Here is a 22,113-nt window from a genome sequence, read left to right as displayed (position 1 = left end):
CCATGCTGCAGAACTGCAGTTCTGATCTTATTCACTTGAAAAGGAGCAGAGCTGCAGTACTGCAGCTCGGCCGCTATTCCGTGACCGGAGCCATTTGCTTCCAGCATGGACTTCACACGGCCGTTTTCAGAACAATGAAGTTCTATGGGTGTATTCAAATGGCCATTTTTTTAATAGGCCATTTTTAATAGGACATGTCCTATTTTTGTCTGTTTGCACGGCCATACGACTCCCATAGAAGTCAATGGATCCTGGCCGAGGACTCTACACACGCAGCGCTACTTTGAGCGCTGAGCCCAGGGAATCCCTTGACATATAAGCAGTGGCGTAACTACCGCCGTAGTAGCCGTAGCAGCTGCTACGGGGCCCGCGGCATGGGCCCCCACCATGAATGCAGCCTCTGCTAGCAGCCGCTATGGCTGCTACAGCGGGACACCACTGATCACTACGGCAGAGCAGGGAGGTATCTCCCCGCTCTGCCATTAAACAAAAGACATGTATCCCCTATCCACAGGATAGGGGATACATGTGTGATCTCTGGCATTGATAGGGAGAACGGGGGACTGAAATTCCCCTGAAGTTCTCCATCACAAACCTCAGACTTCCGGGTTCTGTGTCGGCAGCTCCGTGGAAATGAATGGAGCGCCGGTCGCGCTTGTGCGCATGCATGACCAGCACTCCTTTAATTTTGATTGAGCTGCCGACACAGACGCCGGAAGTCAGAGGTTAGTCATGGAGAACTTGGGGGGACTTTCAGTCCCCCGTTCTCCCTATCAATGCCAGTGATCGCACATGTATCCCCTATCCTGTGGATATGGGATGCATGTTATTTGTAGGACACTACAACACTGTAGGTTGCATTTTTTTGGGGGTTTGCAGGGGGGGCGCTGTATGGCGTTCCCTGCAAGGGGGGGGGGCGCTGTATGGCGTTCCCTGCAGGGGGGGCGCTGTATGGTGTTCCCTGCAGGTGGGGGCGCTGTATGGCGTTCCCTGCAAGGGGGGGGGCGCTGTATGGCGTTCCCTGCAGGGTTGGGGGCGCTGTATGGCGTTCTCTACAGTGGGGGCTGTATGGCGTTCTCTACAGTGGGGGCTGTATGGCGTTAGCAGTCCCCCCTGTAGCTAACGCCACACAGTCCCCCCTGTAGATAACACCACACAGTCCCCCCTGTAGATAACGCCACACAGTCCCCCCTGTAGATAACGCCACACAGTCCCCCCTGTAGATAACGCCACACAGTCCCCCCTGTAGATAACGCCACACAGTCCCCCCTGTAGATAACGCCATACAGCCCCCCCTGTAGATAACGCCATACAGCACACCCCCTGCAGGGAACGCCATACAGCCCCCCCCTGTAGATAACGCCATACAGTCCCCCCCTGTAGATAACGCCATACAGTCCACCTGTAGATAACGCCATACAGTCCCCCTGTAGATAACGCCATACAGTCCCCCTGTAGATAACGCCATACAGCCCCCTGTAGATAACGCCACACAGTCCCCCCTGTAGATAACGCCATACAGTCCCCCCTGTAGATAACGCCATACAGTCCCCCCTGTAGATAACGCCATACAGTCCCCCCTGTAGATAACGCCATACAGTTCCCCCTGTAGATAACGCCATACAGTCCCCCCTGTAGATAACGCCATACAGTCCCCCCCGTAGATAACGCCATACAGCCCCCCTGTAGATAATGCCACACAGTCCCCCCTGTAGATAACGCCATAGTCCCCCTGTAGATAACGCCATACAGTTCCCCCTGTAGATAACGCCATACAGTCCCCCCTGTAGATAACGCCATACAGTCCCCCCTGTAGATAACGCCATACAGCCCCCCTGTAGATAACGCCACACAGTCCCCCCTGTAGATAACGCCACACAGTCCCCCCTGTAGATAACGCCACACAGTCCCCCCTGTAGATAACGCCATACAGTCCCCCCTGTAGATAACGCCATACAGCTCCCTCTGTAGATATCTACAAAGGGGGCTGTATGGCGTTATCTACAGGTGGGCTGTATGGCGTTATCTACAAGGGGGGTTGTGCGACTCCCAGGGGAGGGGGGCCCCAGTTAAAAGTTTGCTATGGGGCCCAGTCTTTCCTAGTTACGCCCCTGCATATAAGGACAGTGAAATCAGGGCTTTCAACGATGGAATCCCCAGCCAGAGCATCGCAAGATCTCTGGCCGGGGACTCCTGCCTTCTTGATAGCATCCCTCCATGTAGATAGCACCCCCCTGCCTGAAGATAGCAACCCCCCATCCACCGTAGATAGCGCCACTGCAGCTCCCTGTAGGAGCGGAATCCCCGGCAGCCAGACTCCGCTCTGGTAGGGGACTCCACTCCTGGAGAAGCCACCGGCATCACTATCCGTATATGGACAGAGACGTCAAGGGGTTACTCCTGGAGCGGAATCCCCGGCCCGCTCTGGCAGGGGATTCCGCTCCTGGAGAAGTCCCCAGCGTCACTATCCGTATTTCGCAGACAAGAAATGGACAGAGGCAGCACTTCCAAAAAAGCATAAGCTGTTTATTCACCCGTGCAACGTTTCAGTCCAACAGGACTTTTTTCAAGCATTTTTTTTGTCCATTTCTTGTCTGCTTGATACCAAGGACCGTGGACCAGGTCCAATTGAGGCGTGCACCCATTTGCAGTCCAGTGCTGTGGAGTCTTTTCGTTTTGTACTATCCGTATATGGACAGAGAAGTCAATGTGTTACTCCTGGAGCGGAATCCACAGCTCGCTCTGGCAGGGGATTCCGCTCTCCTGACGTCACTGTCCATATATGGACAGAGACGTCAGGGGCTCCATCTATGAGCGGAATCCCCGGCCCGCACTGGCAGGAGATTCCGCTCCCCTGACATCACTGTCCATACATGGACAGAGATGTCAGGGGCTCCTTCTATGAGGAATCCCCGGGGGTTTCCACTCCTACAGGGAGCTACAGTGGTGCTATCTACAGGGGAGGGGTGGTATCTACAAGGGGCCGGTGCTATTTGGGGGGTGTGGCACTATCTACAGGGGACACTGTGGCGCTATCTACATGGGCACTGTGGCACTATCTACAGGGAACACTGTGGCGCTATCTACAGGGGCATTGTGGCACTATGTGGGCTCTGTAGCACTATCTACAATGGGCACTGTGGCACTATGTGGGCACTGGCACTTTATATGTGGGCACTATGTCACTTTATATGTGGGCACTATGTCACTTTATATGTGGGCACTGTGGTAGTATGTGTGCACTGTAGCACTATCTATAGTGGGCACTGTGGTACTATGTGGGCACTGGCACTTTATATGTGGGAACTGTGGCACAATCTACAGTGGGCACTGTGGCACTATGTGGACACTGTGGTACTATGTGGGCACTGTGGTACTATGTGGGCATTATCTACAGTGGGCACTGTGGCACTATCTACAGGGATATTGCAGCACTATCTACATGGGCACTGTGGTGTTTTCAGGGGGTTGGGACAAAAAAAAAACTGACAAATTAAATCCATCCTTTTTTTTAACGGCCATGAAAAACGGACAGACGGACTGGAAATGGATGAAAATTTAGAGACACACTGATTCAAAATGGCCATGAAAAACAGACAGCTGATCCGTTTTTAATGGCCATTTTTTTCCCACTGTCGTGTGAATATAGCCTATCTTAGTGGGTCCAACAGAGCCTGCAGTGTCGCTGTTGGAAAATCCTGAATGAGGCCTTATTCACACGTCAGTGAAAAAGGGCCGTGTGACGTCAGGTACTCCGTCTATGAGCGGAATCCCTGGCCCGCACTGGCAGGAGATTCCGCTCCCCTGACGTCATTGTCCATACATGGACAGAGATGTCAGGGGCTCCGTCTATGAGGAATCCCTTGGGGTTTCCACTCCTGCAGGGAGCAACAGTGGTGCTATCTACAGGGGAGGGGGTGGTATCTACAAGGGGGGTGCTATCCACAGTGAGTGTGCTATCTACAGGGGGCGGTGATATTTGGGGGGTGTGGCACTATCTACAGGGGACACTGTGGCGCTATCTACAGGGGCACTGTGGCACTATGTGGGTTCTGTGGCACTATCTACAATGGGCACTGTGGTACTATGTGGGCACTGGCACTTTATATGTGGGCATTATGTCACTTTATATGTGGGCACTGTGGTAGTATGTGTTTGATGGCCGTTTTCAGAACAATGATGTTCTATGGGTGTATTCACACAGCTGTTTTTTTTTAATGGCCCATGAATAATGGCTGTCAAAAAATAGGACATATCCTATTTTTGCCAGTTTTCAGGGCCAGACGGCCCCATAGAAGTCAATGGATCAGTTTTTAACGGCTGTCAATACATGTAACAACCGTTAAAAACGAATCTGTGACATGGGGATTGGCAAGGGAACTACTAGTTCCCTTGCTGGCTATTGGCGGCTCGATGACATACTCACCAATGCAGCGCCGTCTTCTTCTGGTGTGGTCGCTAGTCTTCACGGGTTCTGCGAAGGAGATGACGTCATCGCGCCGCTTTCGCAGATCCCGTGAAGACAAGAGACCACACATGAAAACGGCGCTGCATCGGAGAGTGTCATCACGTCGCCTTCGCAGATCCCGTAAAGAAGAGAGACCATACCTGAGGAAAACAGCTCTGCATCGGTGAGTATGTAAGTGTCACAGCGCGGGGTGTGTACCCACTGGGCCGTACCGAGTAGCGGGATAGCAGCTGGCCAACTAGGTACAAAACATTGTCTATAGTCCAGAACGGGTACCTGAGGCAATGTAGACAGTAGCGGAGACACAACTTGACTTTCACTGTAGATGGCTCAGTGGTTGTAGCGGAAGATACAACTTGACTCTCACTGAAGATGGCACAGGAGATGCAGTGGAAGACACGACTTGACTCTCACTGTAGAAACGATAGCACGGGATACAGGGTACAGGGTACAGGCAGCAGGAACGGGTAACACTGGGAACTGGCAAAATTTCCCCTTTTGGAATGCAGCATTCAAAAGTGGAATCTGTTTTAGGGAAAAATGGCCAGGAACAGGAAAAAAATACTCTTTTTCCTCACTTTTTCATGCTATGTTTGTCACGGCGCGGGGTGTGGACCCACTGGGCCGTACCGCGTAGCGGGGTAGCAGCTGGCCAAAAAGATACAAAACAATGTCTATAGTTCGGAACGGGTACCTGAGGCAATGTAGACAGTAGCGGAAGCAGGACTTGACTTTCACAGCAGGTGGCACCGTGGATGCAGCGGAAGGCACGACTTGACTTTCACTGTAGATACGATAGCACGGGATACAGGGTACAGGCAGCAGTAACGGGTAACACCGGGAACTGGAAAATACTGGGAGACCATTTGCAAGACAAACTTTAGGTATACAACAATGCTCAGGCAAGGATCAAGTAGGCAGAGCCCTTTTTATAGTCCAGCAGCATTCTGGGCTAATTATAGAATAATGACAGCTGGACGCGTACTGGCCCTTTAAGGCTGTGCGCGCGCCCTGCGGGAAACAGTCCAAGAACCCGGAAGTGAGTGCCGGCATCTCCCTGGAGGGAGATGTCGCCAAAAGAACACAGATGTCCATGGCCAGGGCCGTCAGAGGGTAAGTTTGAAAGACGGCCCTCGGCCATAGACGTTACAGTAGGGCATTCATGTCGGGCTGTGTGGCGTCATCTACAGCGAGGCTGTGTGGCATCATCTACAGGGAAGCTCTGTGGCATCATCTACAGGGAGGCTGTGTAGCATCATCTACAGGGAGACCATGTGGCATCATCTAAAGTGAGGCTGTGTGGCATCATCTACAGGGATGCTGTGTGGCATCATCTACAGGGAGGCTGTGTGGCATCATCTACAGGGAGGCTGTGTGGCATCATCTACAGGGAGGCTGTGTGGCATCATCTACAGGGAGACTGTGTGGCATCATCTACAGGGAGGCTGTGTGGCATCATCTACAGGGAGGCTGTGTGGCATCATCTACAGGGAGGTATGTGGCATCATCTACAGGGAGGCTGTGTGGCATCATCTACAGGGAGGTATGTGGCATCATATACAGGAGGTGTGTGGCATCATATACAGGGAGGTGTGTGGCATCATAGACGAGGTGTGTGACATTATATACAAGGATGTATGTGGCATCATATACAGGGAGCTGTGTGGCATCATATACAGGGAGGTGTGTGGCATCATATACAGGGAGGTGTGTGGCATCATATACAGGGAGGTGTGTGGCATCATAGACGAGGTGTGTGACATTATATACAAGGAGGTATGTGGCATCATATACAGGGAGCTGTGTGGCATCATATACAGGGAGGTGTGTGGCATCATATACAGGGAGGCTGTGTGGCATCATCTACAGGGAGGCTGTGTGGCATCATCTACAGGGAGGTGTGTGGCATCATCTACAGTGAGGCTGTGTGGCATCATCTACAGGGAGGCTGTGGGCATCATCTACAGGGAGGCTGTGTGGCATCATCTACAGGGAGGTGTGTGGCATCATCTACAGGGAGACTGTGTGGCATCATCTACAGGGAGGCTGTGGGCATCATCTACAGGGAGGCTGTGTGGCATCATCTACAGGGAGGTGTGTGGCATCATATACAGGAGGTGTGTGGCATCATATACAGGAGGTGTGTTGCATCATATACAGGAGGTGTGTGGCATCATATACAGGGAGGTGTGTGGCATCATAGACAGGAGGTGTGTGACATTATATACAAGGAGGTATGTGACATTATATACAAGGAGGTATGTGGCATCATATACAGGGAGGTGTGTGGCATCATATACAGGGAGGTGTGTAGCATCATATACAGGGAGGCTGTATGGCATCATATACAGGAGGTGTGTGGCATCATATACAGGGAGGTGTGTGGTATCATATACAGGGAGGTCTGTGGCATCATATACTGGGAGGTGTGTGGCATCATAAACAGGGAGGCTGTAAATAGTGAGTAGGTGAACATCTGACCTTCCTTTGGGTGTTTACAGGGGGTTGGGACAAAAAAAAAGCCTGACCAATGAAATTCATCAGTTTTTTTAACGTCCATGAAAAATGGATGCAAAATGGATGTCAAACGGCCATTAAAAACGAACAGACGGACTGGAAATGGATGAAAATTTGGAGACACACTGATGCAAAACGGCCATGAAAAACTGACAGTTGATCAGTTTTTAATGGCCATTTTTTTTTCACTGTCATGTGAATATAGCCTAAGGCCTTATTCACACGACAGTGAAAAAAAATGTCCATTTAAAACTGATCAACTGTCAGTTTTTCATGGCCATTTTGCATCAGTGTGTCTCTAAATTTTCATCCATTTCAAGTCCGTCTGTCCGTTTTTAATGGCCGTTTGACATCCATTTTGCATCAGTTTTTCATGGCCGTTAAAAAAACTGATGAATTTCATTGGTCAGGCTTTTTTTGTCCCAACCCCCTGAAAACAACCAAAGGAAGGTCACATGTTCACCTAGACACTATTTACAGCCTCCCTGTAGATGATGCCACACGCCCCCTGTATATGATGCCACACGCCCCCTGTATATGATGCCACACGCCTCCCTGTAGATGATGCCACATGCCTCCCTGTAGATGATGCCACACGCCTCCATGTATATGATGCCACACGCCTCCCTGTAGATGATGCCACACGCCTCCCTGTAGATGATGCCACACGCCTCCCTGTATATGATGCCACATGCCTCCCTGTAGATGATGCCACACGCCTCCCTGTATATGATGCCACACGCCTCCCTGTAGATGATGCCACACGCCTCCCTGTAGATGATGCCACACGCCTCCCTGTAGATGATGCCACACGCCTCCCTGTATATGCCACACACCTCCCTGTAGATGATGCCACACCAGCCTCCATGTAGATCGTGCCACACCAGCCTCCCTGTAGATCGTGCCACACCAGCCTCCCTGTAGATTGTGCCACACCAGCCTCCCTGTAGATCGTGCCACACCAGCCTCCCTGTAGATCGTGCCACACCAGCCTCCCTGTAGATCGTGCCACACCAGCCTCCCTGTAGATCGTGCCACACCAGCCTCCCTGTATATCGTGCCACACCAGCCTCCCTGTAGATCGTGCCACACCAGCCTCCCTGTAGATCGTGCCACACCAGCCTCCCTGTAGATGCCACACCAGCCTCCTTGTAGATGCCACACCAGCCTCCCTTTAGATGCCACACCAGCCTCCCTGTAGATGCCACACCAGCCTCCCTGTAGATGACACACCAGCCTCCCTGTAGATGCCACACCAGCCTCCCTGTAGATGCCACACCAACCTGCCTGTAGATGCCACACCAGCCTGCCTGTAGATGCCACACCAGCCTGCCCGTAGATGCCACACCAGCCTGCCTGTAGATGCCACACCTGAAGAAGCGCCGCAAACGTGAGTATGCCAACGATAGCCAGCAAGGGAACTAGTAGTTCCCTTGCCAATCCCCATGTAACAGATCAGTTTTTAACGGTTGTTACATGTATTGACAGCCGTTAAAAACGGATCCATTGACTTCTATGGGGGCCGTCAGGCCGTTAAAACGGCCAAAAATAGGACATGTCCTATTTTTTGACGGCCATTATTCACGGGCCGTTAAAAAAACGGCCGTGTGAATGCACCCATAGAATATCATTGTTCTGAAAACGGCCATGTGAAAGCCGTTAAAAGGATGGCCATTTTTCACTGTCGTGTGAAAGAGGCCTAAGTCTAGACTTACAGACATTATTTGTGCTTTGTGCAAAGGAAGCTGATATCTTTTCGACATATGTATTGTCTTTAGGCCAAGATCACACACAAAGTTTTGATGCCGTTTTTGGCTCGTTTTTTGAGCCAAAGCCAGAAGTGGATCCAAACTGAAGGAAAGGTATAAAGAGACTGATGATCTCCTTTCATTTTTGTGAACTTCTGTGTTTTGCTTAAAAAAATTAGCCAAAAACTGCTACAAAAATTGCATCAAATCTGAGTGTGTTATCCTGGCCTTAACATGATTTACTAGACATAAACATTAGGGTATGTTCAGACATGGCTGAGTTTTTCTGCTACAAATCCACAGCAAAAATTGTACCCTATTCCTTTGCAATATAATGAGCAGATATGAAAATCCACTGCATGCCCATATTTCCACATGGAATTTTTCGGCTTTGTATGGATGGGGTTTTGAAAACCCTATCCACATGTATTGTACTGTGAATTGCTGTGCATCCGCATCACAAATTCGTGGCGCTTGCGCAACTACTCGATTGGAGATCGGGAGTTACTGGCCATCAAGCTGGCCCTGCAGGAGTGGAGACACCTACTGGAAGGCGCAGCCCATCCTATCCTGGTCTTCACGGACCACAAGAACTTGACCTACCTACAGACGGCTCAACGGCTGAATCCTCGTCAAGCCAGGTGGTCATTGTTTTTTGCACGGTTCCGGTTCGAACTCCACTACCGACCTGCCGACAAGAATGTGAGGGCCGATTCCTTGTCTAGGTCATTTGAGACAGAGGACACTGTGGAGTCCCCACAGAATATTATCGATCCTTCCTGCATCTACTCTGTTAACCCTCTGCAGGTTAGAGACATTCCTCCGGGAAAAACGTTTGTACGTCTGGCAGACAGAGGAAGAATCCTTCGCTGGGGTGACAGTTCCAAGCTGGCAGGTCACGCGGGTGCCCGTAAGACCCGAGACCTAATTGCCCATCAGTTCTGGTGGCCCACGCTGCCCAAAGACGTCATGGACTTTGTCTCCTCCTGTACAGTGCGTGCAGCAAACAAAGTTGCCAACTCCAGACCAGACCTCCAACCACTGCCTGTGCCCGATGCCCCCTGGCGGCATATTGCTATGGACTTTGTCACAGATCTGCCTCTCTCTGCGGGATGCAGTGTGATCTGGGTGGTGGTGGATCGTTTTTTCTAAAATGGCTCATTTTGTTCCTCTGACTGGCCTGCCTTCTGCTGCTCGACTGACTAATCTCTTCATGCAACACATCTTCCGTCTGCACGGATTACCCCTGCATATTGTCTCGGATTGAGGGGTCCAGTTCACCCCAAAGTTCTGGAGAGCACTCTGCGGCCTACTCGGTGTAAAGGTGGGCTTCTCCTCAGCTTACCATCCTCAGTCCAATGGACAAGTTGAAAGGGTTAACCAAATTATGGAGAACTATCTGCGGCACTTTGTCTCCAGACGTCATGATGACTGGGTGCAGCTGCTCCCGTGCACCCGTCCATCCTCGAATACCCCTGCCTGGCTCTACTATGTCCCAGGTGCCTGCAGCCGACTCTACCTTCAGGAACTTTCTGCAGATATGGCAGCAGACACGATCTTCTATTCTGCTGGCGGTGGACCGCATGAAGAGAAAGGCAGACACTTGAAGACGAGAACCTCCCCAGTTTCTTCCAGGTACAAAGGTCTGGCTGTCTTCCAGGAATATCCGGCTGAGGGTGCCATCTTGCAAGTTTGCTCCCAGGTTCGTTGGAGCCTTCGAGATTCTACTACAGATCAATCCTGTGTCGTATAAGCTTCGACTGCCTCCTACCCTCAAGATCCCTAACTCCTTCCACATCTCCTTGCTAAAACCCGTAGTCCTGAACCGCTACTCCAGGACTCCTAGTTCCGCAGTGGCTCCTGGCGGTTCATCCGGAACTTTCGATGTGAGGGAGATCCTGGCCAACAAGAAAGTAGGAGGAAGGACGTTTTATTTGGTGGATTGGAGGGGATTTGATCCAGAGTAGAGGTCTTTGGAGCCAGAGAAGAACATCAATGCTCCTGTCCTTGTGAAGAAATTTCTTTCCCGCTCTGGTCCCAAGAAGAGGGGGCGTAAGAGGGGGGATACTGTAACAGCTATGGTCGGGGGTCGTCGTTCAGACTTACCCCTTGACGGCCCCGGCCATGGACATCTCTCTTCATGGCGTCAGCTCCCTTCAGGGAGACGCCGGCACTCACTTCAGGGTCCTCGGACTGATTCCCGCAGGGCGCGCGCGCCCACGCGTGCACGGCCTTAAAGGGCCAGTACGCTTCCAGCTGTCATCCATCAATTATTAGCCCAAATGGCTGCTGGACTATAAAAAGGGGCCCTGCCCACTGGTTCCTTGCCTGAGCGTTGTTGTATACCTAAGTTTGTCTTGCAAATGGTCTCCCAGTGTTTTCCAGTTCCCAGTGTTACCCGTTGCTGCTGCTTGTACCCTGTATCCCGTGCTATCGTATCTACAGTGAAAGTCAAGTCGAGTCTTCCGCTGCACCCACGGTGCTACCTGCTGAGAAAGTCAAGTCCTGCTTCCGCTACTGTCTACATTGCCTCAGGTACCCGTTCCGAACTATAGACATTGTTTTGTATCTTTTTGGCCAGCTGCTACCCCGCTACGCGGTACGGCCCAGTGGGTCCATACCCCGCGCCGTGACAAACATAGCATGAAAAAGTGAGGAAAAACAGTATTTTTTTTTCCTGTTCCTGGCCATTTTTCCCTAAAACAGATTCCACTTTTGAATGCTGCATTCCAAAAGGTGAAATTTTGCCCGGGTCATGAAGGCCCAAAACACCCCAATCATGAAACGGTGAATATGTGTTTCTGTAAATTATGACCTATTGTCCCATATGGCGGCAAAAAAATATTCTGTTAGCTGAGACCCATGGCTAGAAGTACTGTGGGTGAGTAACAGTCTAGATATGGCCATGTGGTGACTTTCAGACTCAATTCAAAGCCAGTCAGGAAATTGTTATTATTTCAACTACAGAGAGACATCAAGAGCGAAGGAGAAATTCCCTTGGGAGAAAGAAGCAGGGAAGTCATTTTAATGCTTCATTTTGTGCTGAACACACTGAAATGAAATTACATTGGCTAGATCCTGCTCACAAGCCTGCTGTCTGCATCAGAGCTGGGGACAAGGTCTGGCAAGAGTACTTATAATTATTATTACTCTTTATAAAAGTAAACTCTCACATTGAATAGGATGGAGACTAATGGCACATGGCCACTTCTCAAACTATACTCGTGCCAAGTTCAATTGTAATGTTAGAGCGTCTTCTTTATTTGTCTGTTATACACATACCTATACTTTTGTGTGTATATATATATATATATATATATATATATATATATATATATATATATATATATATATATATAGTGCCTTGCCTTTGGTGTTTTTCCTGTTTTGTTGAATTACAACCTTAAATCAAAATGGATTTTTGGGGGATTTGTACCATTTGATTTATACAACATTACACTGTAATAATTTGGACTATTTTGTCTGGTCCATTACATAGAATCAAACTTAAAATCCATTTTAATTCGAGATTGTAATGCAACAAAACAGAAAAAACACCCAGCTCAGTGGCGGATTACCATAGAGGCAGATGGGGGCGACCGTCCGGGTCAAAATCCGCCACTGAAATGTGCCAAACATTGGTGGTGCAGGGAGCTGTTTGCTCTTATTGGCCATAGCCTGGTTTAGGCCTGCAGCCTACAAGGAATCGGGAGCACACTGATGAACTCATAGGAAGCAGTACGTCCATCCCGGTTAGTAGCCTATGAGATTAGTATCAATTTCTTTTTCAATGGTGCAAATGGGGAGGGCATCAAAGAAATGAGTGGGGACATAAAAGTGGGCACTATTACGGTGGGGGCATAAAAGGAGGCAGTATTATTAAATGGGGACTTAAAATGGGGGATTATTACCAAGTGTGGCATAAAAGAGGCCACTATTACTGAGTGCGGCATAAAAGCGGCACTAATGCTGTGTAAGGGGCACTAAAAGCGGTACTATCACTGGGTGGGGTCTAAAGAGAACACTATGACTGTGTTCAGGATCTAAAAGCGATACCTACTGTGTGGGGCCTATAGGAGGCACAAATGGGGTACTATTACTGTGTGTGGCACCATAGGTAGCATTATCACCGTCCGGGGCACTATGTGTGGAAAGTTTGTGTAGAGATAGGGAATATGTGGGGAGCATGCTGGAAAAGCTAGGAGCCAAACATGTCTTTGTATCAAATTCTGCAGAGACAAGTCATAGCCGGGGAGGGGGGGGGGGCCAAGGTGGAGGTCATGGCCGGATGAAGCAGAAAAGGAAAAGGAAACAACTCCAGTCAGAGAAGACATCACTTGGGAGTCGTTAGATGTAACTGTACTGTAATCACTTTTATGGTCTAGAGCGCCTGTGTAGAACTGGTATTTACCACTATATGGTCACTGTGTGGTTATTATTGCCTTAGTATGGTGGTTTTTATTCAGTATCAGTATGGTGGTAATAATTTGTAACTATGTGGTGGTAATATGTGGTCATGGTGTGGCGGTATTATTCAGTCACTATGTGGTGGTAATATGTGGCCATGATGTTAAGGTATTATGAAGTTCCAGTATGGTGGTATTATTCAGTCACTATGTGGTGGTAATATGTGGCCATGATGTTAAGGTATTATGAAGTTCCAGTATGGTGGTATTATTCAGTCACTATGTGGTGGTGGTAGTATGTCCTCATGGTGTGGCAGTATTATGCAGTAACAGTATGGTGGTATTATTCAGTCACTATGTGGTGGTAATATGTGGAAATGATGCAGAGGTTTTATTCAGTAACAGTATAGCGGAATTATTCAGTCACTATGTGGTGGTAATATGTGGTCATAATGTGGAGGTATTATTCAGTAACAGTATGGTGGTATTATTCAGTCACTATGTAGTGGTAATATGTGGTCATGGTGTGACAGTATTATGCAGTAACAATATGGTGGTATTATTTAGTCACTATGTGGTGGTAACATGTGGTCATGATGTGGTTATATTATTTACCCCTATAGTGTTATTATTGGTAATGTTGGTATACTAGGTTTTTCTGAGTAACTGTAATGGCAGGAAGGAGGTGAAGGGAAAGTGAGCCCTAATCTACCCACCGCCCTGTCCTTGCCTACTTGCAACGACCCGCCCTAGGCGACGAGGTACAACTGGGCGGCGGTCCCTACGCTGTCTAAGTGCACAGGACAACAAACAGGGAACACGCAAGGGAAGGGGCAGTAGCCACGGAACGCCACGAGGAAACGGGGCGGCGAACGAACAGTCAGGACCAGGACGAAGTGAGTACACCCGAGCGGGCACGGAGACAGAAGCAAGCCAGGGGCAAAGCAAAGCAGGTCAAGCAGAACTGCAGCAAGGCAGAAGCACGGCAGAAGCAGGCTGGAGCAAGCAGCAGTGGGGCCAGGAATCCAAAAGAATTACAAGCACTGAGGGAGAGAACAGGGCAGGTAATAAAGGACAGGGGGCGGAGCTAACTCCGACAGACCAGGCCGCGATAGGCTCTCCCACTCCTGAGCCTGCCACCCTGGTTGGTGGGAGATAGTGTCAGTCGAACAGGTCTGGCCTCAGGTGTGGATTGATTAATCCCAGGAGTATACCTAGATGAAGTACCTGGCAGATCCCTAACAGTACTCCCCCTTTTATGAGGGGCCACCGGACCCTTACTAAGGGGACCCGGTTTAGTGGGGAAGAGAAGGTGGAACCTCCTGATCAATACCCCAGCGTGAACATCACGGGCAGGTACCCAAGTCCTCTCCTCCGGCCCGTATCCTCTCCAATGGACCAGGTACTGGAGGGAGCCCTGGACCATCCTACTGTCCATAATCTTGGCCACCTCGAATTCCACCCCCTCAGGGGTGAGAACGGGAACAGGAGGTATCCTCGAGGGGGACCAGGACGGGGAGCAGCGTTTAAGGAGGGAGGCATGGAAGACGTCATGTATGCGAAAGGATGGGGGGAGCTCCAGACGGAAGGATACAGGGTTGAGGACTTCAATGATCTTATAAGGTCCAATAAATCGGGGAGCAAACTTCCTGGACGGGACCTTAAGGCGCAAGTTCCTGGACGACAACCAGACCAAATCCCCGACGACAAACCGGGGGTTAGCAGAACGTCTACTATCCGCCTGAATCTTTTGTGCGCTCTGGGACGCCTCTAGGTTCTTCTGAACCTGGGCCCAGACCGTCCACAGTTCCCGATGAACATCCTCTACCTCAGGATTATTGGAACAACCAGGGGAGACGGAGGAGAACCTTGGGTTAAACCCGAAATTACAGAAAAACGGGGAGACCCCTGACGAGTTACTGACCCGGTTATTCAGGGAAAATTCAGCAAGGGGAAGGAATGAGACCCAATCGAATTGACAGTCAGAGATGAAACACCTTAAATATTGTTCCAGGGATTGGTTGGTCCTTTCCGTTTGACCATTAGTTTCGGGATGGAAGGCGGAGGAGAAGGACAGATCAATCTCCAACTTTTTACAAAAAGCTCTCCAAAATAAGGAAACAAATTGTACCCCTCTGTCAGAAACGATATTGACTGGGGCCCCATGGAGACGCAGGATGTGTTTCACAAACAAAGAAGCTAACGTCTTGGCGTTAGGTAGCTTCTTAAGGGGCACAAAGTGGCACATCTTGCTGAAGCGGTCGACTACCACCCACACCACCGACTTGCCCTGAGATGGAGGCAAATCGGTGATAAAATCCATGGAGATATGGGTCCAAGGTCTCTGGGGAATGGGCAAGGGACGTAGTAGGCCCGCAGGTCGGGACCTAGGGGTTTTGGACCTAGCGCAAACCTCACAAGCGGCGACGTAAGCCCTAACATCTTTAGGCAACCCAGGCCACCAATAGTTTCTGGTAATGAGGTGTTTGGTGCCCAAGATGCCAGGATGACCAGATAGAGCGGAGTCATGGTTTTCCCTGAGTACCCTCAGCCGGTATTGCAGGGGAACAAACAGTTTGTCCCCAGGGACGTTCCCGGGAGCTGCACCCTGATCAGCCGCGATATCAGAAGCTAAATCAGAATCCGTGGCAGAGACGATTATACCAGGGGGTAAAATACAAGCAGGATCCTTCTCGGAAGGAGGATTGGCCATGAAACTACGTGACAGAGCATCAGCCTTAATATTCTTGGACCCAGCCCTATAGGTAACCAAGAAATTAAATCTGGTAAAGAATAGTGCCCACCGAGCTTGTCTAGGATTAAGCCTCTGGGCCGATTCTAGGAAAACCAGATTCTTGTGATCCGTAAGGACCGTTACCTGGTGTCTGGCCCCCTCCAGGAAGTGCCGCCACTCCTCAAAAGCCCATTTAATGGCTAGAAGTTCGCGGTTGCCAATATCATAGTTACTCTCCGTGGGCGAAAACTTCCTAGAGAAGTAAGCACAGGGGCGGAGATGGGTGAGGGAGCTGGTACCCTGGGACAAGACGGCCCCCACTCCCACCTCGGAAGCGTCAACCTCCACAATAAATGGCTCCTCTTGGTTGGGCTGAATCAGCACGGGGGCCGAGATAAAGCACTTCTTGAGAGTCTCAAAGGCCTGGACAGCCTCAGGGGGCCAATGGAGGACATCCGCACCCTTGCGGGTAAGGTCCGTAAGAGGCTTAGCGACGACCGAGAAGTTGGCAATAAATCTCCTGTAATAGTTGGCGAACCCTAAAAAACACTGTAACGCCTTAAGGGAGGCAGGTTGGACCCATTCCGCCACAGCTTGAACCTTGGCAGGGTCCATGCGGAATTCATGAGGAGTGAGGATTTGCCCTAAAAATGGTATCTCCTGTACCCCAAAGACACATTTTTCAGTCTTAGCAAGCAGATTATTCTCCCGAAGGACCTGGAGCACCTTCCTGACATGCTCCACGTGGGAGGACCAGTCCTTGGAAAACACCAGTATGTCATCAAGGTACACAACAAGAAAATTACCCAGGTACTCTCTCAGGATTTCATTAATAAAATTCTGGAAGACAGCAGGGGCATTACACAACCCAAAGGGCATGACCAGGTATTCGAAATGACCCTCGGGTGTGTTGAACGCAGTTTTCCACTCATCCCCCTCTTTGATGCGGATAAGGTTATATGCCCCCCGTAGATCGAACTTAGAAAACCATTGGGCTCCCTGAACCTGATTAAAAAGATCAGGAATCAAAGGAAGTGGGTACTGGTTCCTTACGGTGACCTTATTCAGGTTACGATAATCAATGCACGGCCTAAGACCACCATCCTTCTTCCCCACGAAGAAGAAGCCAGCACCTACAGGAGAAGTCGAGGGGCGAATGAAACCCTTGGCCAGGCATTCTTGGATATACACCCTCATAGCTTCACGTTCAGGACATGAAAGATTAAATATCCTACCCTTAGGAAGCTTGGCACCAGGCACCAAATCGATGGCGCAATCGTAATCTCTATGGGGGGGCAACACCTCGGAGGCCTCCTTAGAAAACACATCGGCGAAGTCCTGAACAAACTCAGGAAGCGTGTTTACCTCCTCCCGGGGAGAAATAGAGTTAACAGAAAGACATGACATAAGACATTCATTACCCCATTTGGTGAGATCCCCAGTATTCCAATCAAACGTGGGATTATGCAACTGCAACCAGGGAAGGCCTAAAACCAGATCAGACGATAATCCCTGCATCACCAGTACAGAGCACTGCTCCAAATGCATGGAGCCAACCAGGAGTTCAAAAACAGGAGTAAGCTGAGTAAAATAACCATTAGCAAGGGGAGTTGAGTCGATTCCTACTACAGGGATAGGATAAGGTAAATCAATACAAGGCATCTTTAGAGACATAGCAAATTCCACAGACATGATATTAGCAGATGAGCCAGAATCCACGAAAGCACTGCCCGTGGCAGACCGGCCAGCAAACGAGACCTGAAAGGGAAGCAAAATTTTATTGCGTTTCACATTAACGGGAAATACCTGTGCGCCCAAGTGACCTCCCCGATGATCACTTAGGCGCGGAAGTTTTCCGGCTTCTTATTCTTGCGCCTGGGACAGGTGTTCAGTAGATGCTTGTCGTCCCCACAGTAGAAGCAGAGACCATTCATTCTGCGAAACTCCCTACGTTGTCGAGGGGACATGGAGGCCCCGAGTTGCATAGGTACCTCCAAGTCTCCCTTGGGGGGGCGAGGAGACGGGACCTCGGGGGGGATCGCAGAAAAGTCAGAGGGGGGCACACTGAAGCGTTCTAGCTGACGTTCCCTGAGACGTCGGTCAAGTCGTACTGCTAGGGCCATAACCTGGTCAAGGGAGTCAGACGAGGGGTAGCTAACCAGCAGATCCTTCAGGGCGTCAGATAATCCTAACCTAAACTGGCACCTTAGGGCCGGATCGTTCCACTGAGAAGCTACGCACCACTTCCTAAAATCAGAACAGTATTCCTCAACCGGTCTCCTACCCTGACGTAAGGTCACCAGCTGACTCTCGGCTAAAGCAGTCCTGTCAGTCTCGTCGTAAATGAGTCCGAGGGCAGAGAAAAAACGATCAACAGAGGAAAGTTCAGGGGCGTCAGGAGCCAAGGAGAAGGCCCACTCTTGGGGCCCTTCCTGGAGTCGGGATATGATGATACCCACCCGCTGGTTCTCGGAACCTGAGGAGTGGGGCTTTAGGCGGAAATACAGTCTGCAACTCTCCCGGAAGGAGAGAAACGTCTTACGGTCCCCTGAAAACCGGTCAGGTAACTTGAGGTCGGGTTCTAGAGGTGAGGTGAGGGGTACTACTAAAGCAGCGTCACCCTGATTGACCCTTTGGGCCAGGGCCTGGACCTGTAGGGAGAGGCCCTGCATCTGCTGGGTCAGGGTCTCAAGGGGGTCCATGATAGCGTCAGCGTAGGAGAAATGGTAGACTAGGTAAGGGCTTGTAATTATGTAATGGCAGGAAGGAGGTGAAGGGAAAGTGAGCCCTAATCTACCCACCGCCCTGTCCCTGCCTACTTGCAACGACCCGCCCTAGGCGACGAGGTACAACTGGGCGGCGGTCCCTACGCTGTCTAAGTGCACAGGACAACAAACAGGGAACACGCAAGGGAAGGGGCAGTAGCCACGGAACGCCACGAGGAAACGGGGCGGCGAACGAACAGTCAGGACCAGGACGAAGTGAGTACACCCGAGCGGGCACGGAGACAGAAGCAAGCCAGGGGCAAAGCAAAGCAGGTCAAGCAGAACTGCAGCAAGGCAGAAGCACGGCAGAAGCAGGCTGGAGCAAGCAGCAGTGGGGCCAGGAATCCAAAAGAATTACAAGCACTGAGGGAGAGAACAGGGCAGGTAATAAAGGACAGGGGGCGGAGCTAACTCCGACAGACCAGGCCGCGATAGGCTCTCCCACTCCTGAGCCTGCCACCCTGGTTGGTGGGAGATGGTGTCAGTCGAACAGGTCTGGCCTCAGGTGTGGATTGATTAATCCCAGGAGTATACCTAGATGAAGTACCTGGCAGATCCCTAACAGTAACAGTATGATGGTAATATGTATGGTGATAATACAGTATTTGCTTCTTGTAGAGTGGTATTATTTGTCCCTTGTATGGTGGTATCATTGGTAATATTGGCCTTGGTATACTGGTTTTTATTCAGTAACAGCATGGTGATATTTGCTTCTTATATAGTGGTGCTATGACTGTATTATTGAAAGCTACATTATCATACATAGATTAGTGCTTTTGAAGAGACAAATTATGTCTAGACCCACAATGCTGATTTTCATTCTAAAGTATATCCAGAGACAGTGAACTTCTAAGGTGCTGCGTCTAACCTTGTCATGTGTTATAAATGTCATTTTTTTTTATTTTTTTTGAGGGGTATGTTTAAATCTAATATGTCCGACCATTTATTATCTTGACATCTGCCGTCGGGACACCCCAACAAACGTTAGATAGTCAGCTGGTCATGCCAAAATCAGTGGGTTTGGATGACATTCATCCAATGTGTAGTGTTGCTGGTGTGGTGGGGGCCCATAGCTTATGTACAGCCCAGGGCCCAAGATCATATTAATAGCTGACCAAGGCATACATATATATATATATATATATATATATATATATATATATATATATATATATATATGAACCCATCTCATGTATTTCTAGTATGCTGTGCCTTTACACCTTTATGCCTATTTTGGATGTTAATCGTAAACCTTCCATTTGACCTATACCTATTTTCAGTTTATTGCTGACTTCTCCAGCAGAGAGGGATTTAAGAAATGCCAGATATCTGGAATATTTATATCTGTATATAACTGAGTTATACAGACTACATTTATCCACAGTATATATTATGCTGCCTTGTGGCATTGCACAGCTCCTTATTTTGACACTGAGCAGACTGTGTTGCCTGGTCGCTACTCTGTAATTTTCCTGGATAAAATAAGGACATTACTTTGAAATACTAGCTCCTCCTGTTGCAGGTTGTCATTGAATCATGTCCTAAGCCACAAATTCTAGCAATTTGCTACAGCCCAGATTAAAGTCTGACTGTTTTATAAAATGAAGGGTCTGGATGTTTGGGCGTCACGCTGAGGCCTAAAACAAATGAAGGACTAAACGTTTTTATACTGAGGGTTCTCTGTAGTCAAGTTATGCTAAAAGTAAGACATACAAGAAAAGAAATAGTAGTACATGAGTAAACAGGTGTGCAAACCATGATTTCTGTATATTGTGGTTGCTTTACACAGCTACAAAACATTTATTCTACTATAAAAGCTCAAAATGCAACTAACGAGAAAATAAATAAAAGCAGAAGAGAGGATCTTTTGTAAAATAAAAAAAGGTTGCCCAAGAGAAATGTCGGCCGAACCCGCAGATTTTGGCAGCATATGCTGACATAATGTGTTAGTGTGTGTAGGGGCAGCCTGACTCTTGCTCACATCTGCTGACAGGGGAAAGAAGGATCAGCCATGTTTAATTTCAACACGTCTTATCCTTTGTTCCCCCTAGAGATAAGCCGCTGCCAAAGGTATCTAATAGTGGCTTATCCCACTTTCCCCATTGAAACAAAACTGTATGCTCTGCCGACATTAACCTGCATGTTTATAGGGAAGTCAGGAGAGTATACGGCCAGCATAAGCAGACACAATACAGAAAATGGTCCAAGCTGCAGTGTGTTCCCTGAGGTGCTTCCTCTACCCGGTCCTATGCAGAGTGGGATAGGAAACAGTATGTAAGTTAAAAGGGTTTTCCAATAAATGACTTTTATGACATTTCAGATAATTTAAAAAGTCACATTAGTGGGATCTGGCACCTGGGAAACGACACCAGCTATTACAAGGATTTCCATAACTCCCAAGGATTTAATGGAAAGGTGTCATGCACAGTCATCTGCCTATAAAAAATCAACACCGAAATTTAATTTGTTCTCCACGTTGGTGGGGTCCCAGCTGCTTGACCCCAATTAGACAAATCTGATCACTTGTCTAATTAATACAAAATAAAAACAGATATGGTTGTGGATTTTATACTTTGCTGTACATATAGTGATAGCATTGTATTTGAAACCTCATATGGGTCAGCACATTATATGAGGTACCAGATATTGTTTAGTTCTACAAAAGTTTACACTAGTAATGGTTTTTGGATAAATATGTTTTACATTTTGGCCACAATGTTATACATATTGAACCTTATGTATAAAAATAAGTTCAGGCTAAACGCTTGCTCATTGATGGACCTGTGACGTATGGCCAGCGTTAGTTAGCAAACTGGGCAATTACTCAGAACCCCCATCCTACATGGGCCCACTGCCAGTGGTGTAAAGAGATTAGCCTGCTGGCAGGACCATTTCCCCTCTGGGACCTGTCGCGGTCGTAGTGGGTGCAACCGAGCCCGAAGGAGGCCCGCTGGTGGCAGCAGGCTGATCTTTTTCCAGGAGCCCAAACGCAGAGGACGTCAGCATCTCGGAACAGGTGGCGCGATGACATCACTGTATCATGCCACCTGCGCCAGGTAGTGGAGAGCAGGAAGAGCACCCTGACGCTCCTCATGGAAACAGTGTTTAGCTGAATTTCAGGTTTGTGTTTTTTCATTTCTTTTTCAGCGAATTGGGCACTATTACTGTGTGGGGGCACTAATGGAGGTATTATTACTGTGTGAAGGCAATAAAGGAGGTATTATTATTATTGTGTGGATTAAATAAAGAAGGCATTATTACTGTGTAAAGGCAATAAAGGCGGCATTATTATTATGTGGGGCACAAAGGAGGCACATTTTGAGGCACTGTTACTATATGGGGGCACAAATGACGCATTATTACTGTATATGGCCATAAAAGGAGACATTTTAACTGTATTGGGAGACTAAAGAAGCCATTATTACTGTATGGGAGCACTAACGGAGGCATTATTGCTGTATGGGGCACTAACGGA

Source organism: Rhinoderma darwinii, chromosome 1 (genome assembly GCF_050947455.1).
Source record: "Rhinoderma darwinii isolate aRhiDar2 chromosome 1, aRhiDar2.hap1, whole genome shotgun sequence".
In the NCBI taxonomy this organism is placed as follows: domain Eukaryota; kingdom Metazoa; phylum Chordata; class Amphibia; order Anura; family Rhinodermatidae; genus Rhinoderma; species Rhinoderma darwinii.
Note: the sequence above shows the minus strand (reverse complement) of the source record.